Raw genomic sequence first — 8,794 nt, 5'->3', positions numbered from 1 at the left:
CCAAATAAACCGGAAGTGACCTCAGCTAGACCGGAAGTGCCTCTAATCAAACCGGAAGTGACCCAAATAGACCGGAAGTGACCCAAATCAAACCGGAAGTGACCCCAAATGAACCGGAAGTGACCTCAAGCAAACCGGAAGTGACCCCAAATCAAACCGGAAGTGACCTTTTTAAACCGGAAGTGACCTTTTTAAACCGGAAGTGACCCCAAATAAACCGGAAGTGACCTCAGCTAGACCGGAAGTGCCTCTATTAAAACCGGAAGTGACTCAAATAGACCGGAAGTGACCCAAATCAAACCGGAAGTGACCCCAAATGAACCGGAAGTGACCCCAGGTAAACCGGAAGTGACCCCAAATCAAACCGGAAGTGACCTTTTTGAACCGGAAGTGACCTTTTTAAACCGGAAGTGACCCCAAATAAACCGGAAGTGACCTCAGCTAGACCGGAAGTGCCTCTAATCAAACCGGAAGTGACCCAAATAGACCGGAAGTGACCCAAATCAAACCGGAAGTGACCCCAAATGAACCGGAAGTGACCTCAAGTAAACCGGAAGTGACCCCAAATCAAACCGGAAGTGACATTTTTAAACCGGAAGTGACCTTCTTAAACCGGAAGTGACCCCAAATAAACCGGAAGTGACCTCAGCTAGACCGGAAGTGCCTCTAATCAAACCGGAAGTGACCCAAATAGACCGGAAGTGACCCATATCAAACCGGAAGTGACCCCAAATGAACCGGAAGTGACCTCAAGTAAACCGGAAGTGACCCCAAATCAAACCGGAAGTGACCTTTTTAAACCGGAAGTGACCCCAAATAAACCGGAAGTGACCTCAGCTAGACCGGAAGTGCCTCTAATCAAACCGGAAGTGACCCAAATAGACCGGAAGTGACCCAAATCAAACCGGAAGTGACCCCAAATGAACCGGAAGTGACCTCAAGTAAACCGGAAGTGACCCCAAATCAAACCGGAAGTGACTTTTTTAAACCGGAAGTGACCTTCTTAAACCGGAAGTGACCCCAAATAAACCGGAAGTGACCTCAGCTAGACCGGTAGTGCCTCTAATCAAACCGGAAGTGACCCAAATAGACCGGAAGTGACCCAAATCAAACCGGAAGTGACCCCAAATGAACCGGAAGTGACCTCAAGTAAACCGGAAGTGACCCCAAATCAAACCGGAGGTGACCTTTTTAAACCGGAAGTTACCTTCTTAAACCGGAAGTGACCCCAAATAAACCGGAAGTGACCTCAGCTAGACCGGAAGTGCCTCTAATCAAACCGGAAGTGACCCAAATAGACCGGAAGTGACCCACATCACCCCGGAAGTGACCTTATTCCAACATTAACTGCCCTAAATAGCTACATTAGTCGCTAACTTTTGCATTTTTTGTCCAATTGAACCCATTTCAACATTTTAACTCCAAAAGTGAACCTCCTGAAGCTATTTATTTTCGTTTTGTTCCAAATTTCAAAATATTTTGGCGCAATTGCTTTTTCTTTTAATTCCCATTCATTCTCTATGGAGATTCAACATTTGCTCTCACGTCTACATTTTTTAACCGATTCAACCCGTTCCAACATTCAACTGTTCATCTTTTGCCTACCTATTCCACAACCTCCCACTTACCACAAATTCCAAACTTCAAATTTGAAATTCAACCAAATTCTCCAAAATTTAGTATTACACTTCTATTTTCCACATTTCTCAAGAAATTCAACTCATTTCAACATCATTCGCCATCATTCCCCAAGAAGTGATTCAAAGTCTTCGCCTTCACACGCAATTTCTCCAGAAATTGCATTTTCTAGTTATTATTATTATATTTTATTCTCCACACTTTTTTGTCCCGCTTCTTCTTCCACATAATTCATCCGATTCACTCCGTTCCACTTTTCACGTATTCCAAATATTCACGAGATGAGCGCTTCCATTTTTCTCGTTCCGAAAATTTTCCGATTTCGCAAAATTCGCGAATTTACGACAAATTTTTCCCCATTCATTCTCAATGGCAGATTCTACATTTCACATTTACGTCATTCCCCTTTTAAATTCACCTCATTCAGCACATTCAAACCACATTCGGAATGATTCTCGACATTCCCAAAATTCCCAAATTCAAAAATTTCACGTTTTCACGTTAAAAATTCCGACAAAATTTCACGAAATTTCGTTTTTCACCTCTAGTTTCTACATTTTTCAACCGATTCAACCCATTCCAATTTTCAACTGTTCATCTTTTGCCTGCCTATTCCACAACTTCTCACCTACCAAAAATTCCAAAATTTCAAATTTGAAATTCAACCAAATTCTCCAAAATTTCGTTTTTCTACTCTAACTTCTACGTTTTTCAACCGATTCAACCCATTCCAACTTTCAACTGTTCATCTTTTGCCTACCTATTCCACACCTTCCCACTTACCAAAATTTCCAAATTTTCAATTTTGAAATTCAACCAAATTCTACAAAATTTGGTTTTTCTACTCTAATTTCTACATTTTTCAACCGATTCAACCCATTCCAACTTTATTCACTTTGGTCACCTCATCCTTACCATATTCACCCCCTTCACCCCCACTTTCACTATGCTTACACAATTCAACCCTTGACCCCCACTTCCAGTGTGGCGGCCATCTTGGATTAACCCTGAAGTGCTCCCAATGACCCTAGAATGAACCGGAAGTGCCCCAAATCGAACCGGAAGTGACCTTAGGTAAACAGGAAGTGACCTTAGGTAAACCGGAAGTGACCCCAAATCAAACCGGAAGTGACCTTTTTAAACCGGAAGTGACCTTTTTAAACCGGAAGTGACCCCAAATAAACCGGAAGTGACCTCAGCTAGACCGGAAGTGCCTCTAATCAAACCGGAAGTGACCCAAATAGACCGGAAGTGACCCAAATCAAACCGGAAGTGACCCCAAATGAACCGGAAGTGACCTCAAGCAAACCGGAAGTGACCCCAAATCAAACCGGAAGTGACCTTTTTAAACCGGAAGTGACCTTTTTAAACCGGAAGTGACCCCAAATAAACCGGAAGTGACCTCAGCTAGACCGGAAGTGCCTCTATTAAAACCGGAAGTGACTCAAATAGACCGGAAGTGACCCAAATCAAACCGGAAGTGACCCCAAATGAACCGGAAGTGACCCCAGGTAAACCGGAAGTGACCCCAAATCAAACCGGAAGTGACCTTTTTAAACCGGAAGTGACCTTTTTAAACCGGAAGTGCCCCCAAATAAACCGGAAGTGACCTCAGCTAGACCGGAAGTGCCTCTAATCAAACCGGAAGTGACCCAAATAGACCGGAAGTGACCCAAATCAAACCGGAAGTGACCCCAAATGAACCGGAAGTGACCTCAAGTAAACCGGAAGTGACCCCAAATCAAACCGGAAGTGACTTTTTTAAACCGGAAGTGACCTTCTTAAACCGGAAGTGACCCCAAATAAACCGGAAGTGACCTCAGCTAGACCGGTAGTGCCTCTAATCAAACCGGAAGTGACCCAAATAGACCGGAAGTGACCCAAATCAAACCGGAAGTGACCCCAAATGAACCGGAAGTGACCTCAAGTAAACCGGAAGTGACCCCAAATCAAACCGGAAGTGACCTTTTTAAACCGGAAGTGACCCCAAATAAACCGGAAGTGACCTCAGCTAGACCGGAAGTGCCTCTAATCAAACCGGAAGTGACCCAAATAGACCGGAAGTGACCCAAATCAAACCGGAAGTGACCCCAAATGAACCGGAAGTGACCTCAAGTAAACCGGAAGTGACCCCAAATCAAACCGGAAGTGACTTTTTTAAACCGGAAGTGACCTTCTTAAACCGGAAGTGACCCCAAATAAACCGGAAGTGACCTCAGCTAGACCGGTAGTGCCTCTAATCAAACCGGAAGTGACCCAAATAGACCGGAAGTGACCCAAATCAAACCGGAAGTGACCCCAAATGAACCGGAAGTGACCTCAAGTAAACCGGAAGTGACCCCAAATCAAACCGGAGGTGACCTTTTTAAACCGGAAGTTACCTTCTTAAACCGGAAGTGACCCCAAATAAACCGGAAGTGACCTCAGCTAGACCGGAAGTGCCTCTAATCAAACCGGAAGTGACCCAAATAGACCGGAAGTGACCCACATCACCCCGGAAGTGACCTTATTCCAACATTAACTGCCCTAAATAGCTACATTAGTCGCTAACTTTTGCATTTTTTGTCCAATTGAACCCATTTCAACATTTTAACTCCAAAAGTGAACCTCCTGAAGCTATTTATTTTCGTTTTGTTCCAAATTTCAAAATATTTTGGCGCAATTGCTTTTTCTTTTAATTCCCATTCATTCTCTATGGAGATTCAACATTTGCTCTCACGTCTACATTTTTTAACCGATTCAACCCGTTCCAACATTCAACTGTTCATCTTTTGCCTACCTATTCCACAACCTCCCACTTACCACAAATTCCAAACTTCAAATTTGAAATTCAACCAAATTCTCCAAAATTTAGTATTACACTTCTATTTTCCACATTTCTCAAGAAATTCAACTCATTTCAACATCATTCGCCATCATTCCCCAAGAAGTGATTCAAAGTCTTCGCCTTCACACGCAATTTCTCCAGAAATTGCATTTTCTAGTTATTATTATTATATTTTATTCTCCACACTTTTTTGTCCCGCTTCTTCTTCCACATAATTCATCCGATTCACTCCGTTCCACTTTTGACGTATTCCAAATATTCACGAGATGAGCGCTTCCATTTTTCTCGTTCCGAAAAGTTTCCGATTTCGCAAAATTCGCGAATTTACGACAAATTTTTCCCCATTCATTCTCAATGGCAGATTCTACATTTCACATTTACGTCATTCCCCTTTTAAATTCACCTCATTCAGCACATTCAAACCACATTCGGAATGATTCTCGACATTCCCAAAATTCCCAAATTCAAAAATTTCACGTTTTCACGTTAAAAATTCCGACAAAATTTCACGAAATTTCGTTTTTCACCTCTAGTTTCTACATTTTTCAACCGATTCAACCCATTCCAATTTTCAACTGTTCATCTTTTGCCTGCCTATTCCACAACTTCTCACCTACCAAAAATTCCAAAATTTCAAATTTGAAATTCAACCAAATTCTCCAAAATTTCGTTTTTCTACTCTAACTTCTACGTTTTTCAACCGATTCAACCCATTCCAACTTTCAACTGTTCATCTTTTGCCTACCTATTCCACACTTTCCCACTTACCAAAATTTCCAAATTTTCAATTTTGAAATTCAACCAAATTCTACAAAATTTGGTTTTTCTACTCTAATTTCTACATTTTTCAACCGATTCAACCCATTCCAACTTTATTCACTTTGGTCACCTCATCCTTACCATATTCACCCCCTTCACCCCCACTTCCACTATGCTTACACAATTCAACCCTTGACCCCCACTTCCAGTGTGGCGGCCATCTTGGATTGACCCTGAAGTGCTCCCAATGACCCTAGAATGAACCGGAAGTGCCCCAAATCGAACCGGAAGTGACCTTAGGTAAACAGGAAGTGACCTTAGGTAAACCGGAAGTGACCCCAAATCAAACCGGAAGTGACCTTTTTAAACCGGAAGTGACCTTTTTAAACCGGAAGTGACCCCAAATAAACCGGAAGTGACCTCAGCTAGACCGGAAGTGCCTCTAATCAAACCGGAAGTGACCCAAATAGACCGGAAGTGACCCAAATCAAACCGGAAGTGACCCCAAATGAACCGGAAGTGACCTGTTTAAACCGGAAGTGACCTTTTTAAACCGGAAGTGACCCCAAATAAACCGGAAGTGACCTCAGCTAGACCGGAAGTGCCTCTATTCAAACCGGAAGTGACTCAAATAGACCGGAAGTGACCCAAATCAAACCGGAAGTGACCCCAAATGAACCGGAAGTGACCCCAGGTAAACCGGAAGTGAGCCCAAATCAAACCGGAAGTGACCTTTTTAAACCGGAAGTGACCTTCTTAAACCGGAAGTGACCCCAAATAAACCGGACGTGACCTCAGCTAGACCGGAAGTGCCTCTAATCAGACCGGAAGTGACCCAAATAGACAGGAAGTGACCCACATCACCCCGGAAGTGACCTTATTTCAACATTAACTGCCCTAAATAGCTACATTAGTCGCTAACTTTTCCATTTTTTGTCCGATTGAACCCGTTTCAACATTTTAACTCCAAAAGTGAACCTCCTGAAGCTATTTATTTTCAATTTGTTCCAAATTTCAAAATATTTTGGCGCAATTGCTTTTTCTTTTAATTCCCATTCATTCTCTATGGAGATTCAACATTTGCTCTCACGTCTACATTTTTTAACCGATTCAACCCGTTCCAACATTCAACTGTTCATCTTTTGCCTACCTATTCCACAACCTCCCACTTACCACAAATTCCAAACTTCAAATTTGAAATTCAACCAAATTCTCCAAAATTTAGTATTACACTTCTATTTTCCACATTTCTCAAGAAATTCAACTCATTTCAACATCATTCGCCATCATTCCCCAAGAAGTGATTCAAAGTCTTCGCCTTCACACGCAATTTCTCCAGAAATTGCATTTTCTAGTTATTATATTTTATTCTCCACACTTTTTTGTCCCGCTTCTTCTTCCACATAATTCATCCGATTCACTCCGTTCCACTTTTGACGTATTCCAAATATTCACGAGATGAGCGCTTCCATTTTTCTCGTTCCGAAAATTTTCCGATTTCGCAAAATTCGCGAATTTACGACAAATTTTTCCCCATTCATTCTCAATGGCAGATTCTACATTTCACATTTACGTCATTCCCCTTTTAAATTCACCTCATTCAGCACATTCAAACCACATTCGGAATGATTCTCGACATTCCCAAAATTCCCAAATTCAAAAATTTCACGTTTTCACGTTAAAAATTCCGACAAAATTTCACGAAATTTCGTTTTTCACCTCTAGTTTCTACATTTTTCAACCGATTCAACCCATTCCAATTTTCAACTGTTCATCTTTTGCCTGCCTATTCCACAACTTCTCACCTACCAAAAATTCCAAAATTTCAAATTTGAAATTCAACCAAATTCTCCAAAATTTCGTTTTTCTACTCTAACTTCAACGTTTTTCAACCGATTCAACCCATTCCAACTTTCAACTGTTCATCTTTTGCCTACCTATTCCACACCTTCCCACTTACCAAAATTTCCAAATTTTCAATTTTAAAATTCAACCAAATTCTACAAAATTTGGTTTTTCTACTCTAATTTCTACATTTTTCAACCGATTCAACCCATTCCAACTTTATTCACTTTGGTCACCTCATCCTTACCATATTCACCCCCTTCACCCCCACTTCCACTATGCTTACACAATTCAACCCTTGACCCCCACTTCCAGTGTGGCGGCCATCTTGGATTGACCCTGAAGTGCTCCCAATGACCCTAGAATGAACCGGAAGTGCCCCAAATCGAACCGGAAGTGACCTTAGGTAAACAGGAAGTGACCTTAGGTAAACCGGAAGTGACCCCAAATCAAACCGGAAGTGACCTTTTTAAACCGGAAGTGACCTTTTTAAACCGGAAGTGACCCCAAATAAACCGGAAGTGACCTCAGCTAGACCGGAAGTGCCTCTAATCAAACCGGAAGTGACCCAAATAGACCGGAAGTGACCCAAATCACCCCGGAAGTGACCTTATTTCAACATTAACTGCCCTAAATAGCTACATTAGTCACTAACTTTTGCATTTTTTGTCCGATTGAACCCGTTTCAACATTTTAACCCCAAAAGTGAACTTCCTGAAGCCTTTTTTTTTTCGTTTTGTTCCAAATTTTAATTATTATTTTTTCTTTTCATTCCCATTCATTCTCTATGGGGATTCACCATTTTCTCTAACTTCTACATTTTTTAAACCAATTCAACCCGTTCCAATGTTCAACTGTTCATCTTTTCCCTACCTATTCCACAACCTCCCACTTACCAAAAATTCCAAACTTCAAATTTGAAATTCAACCAAATTCTCCAAAATTTAGTATTACACTTCTATTTTCCACATTTCTCAAGAAATTCAACTCGTTTCAACATCATTCGGCATCATTCCCAAAGAAGTGATTCAAAGTCTTCGCCTTCACACGCAATTTCTCCAGAAATTGCATTTTCTAGTTGTGTGAAGGCGATGGCCTTCACACATATGTTATTCTACACCATTCTCTATTATTATTATTATTGTGTGAAGGCGATGGCCTTCACACATATGTTATTCTACACCATTCTCTATTATTATTATTATTATTATTATTATTATTTTTCTATTTTATTCCCGCCACTTTTTTGTCCCGCTTCTTCTTCCACATAATTCATCCGATTCACTCCGTTCCACTTTTGACGTATTCCAAATATTCACGAGATGAGCGCTTCCATTTTTCTCGTTCCGAAAATTTTCCGATTTCGCAAAATTCGCGAATTTACGACAAATTTTTCCCCATTCATTCTCAATGGCAGATTCGACATTTCACATTTACGTCATTCCCCTTTTACATTCACCTCATTCAGCACATTCAAACCACATTCGGAATGATTCTCGACATTCCCAAAATTCCCAAATTCAAAAATTTCACGTTTTCTCGTTAAAAATTCCGACAAAATTTCACGAAATTTCGTTTTTCACCTCTAGTTTCTACATTTTTCAACCGATTCAACCCATTCCAATTTTCAACTTTTCATCTTTTGCCTGCCTATTCCACAACTTCTCACCTACCAAAAATTCCAAAATTTCAAATTTGAAATTCAACCAAATTCTCCAAAATTTT

The sequence above is a fragment of the Syngnathus scovelli genome, chromosome 7 (genome assembly GCF_024217435.2).
Source record: "Syngnathus scovelli strain Florida chromosome 7, RoL_Ssco_1.2, whole genome shotgun sequence".
In the NCBI taxonomy this organism is placed as follows: Eukaryota; Metazoa; Chordata; class Actinopteri; order Syngnathiformes; family Syngnathidae; genus Syngnathus; species Syngnathus scovelli.
The sequence above is the reverse complement of the archived record's forward strand: the minus strand, read 5'-3'. Positions refer to the sequence as shown.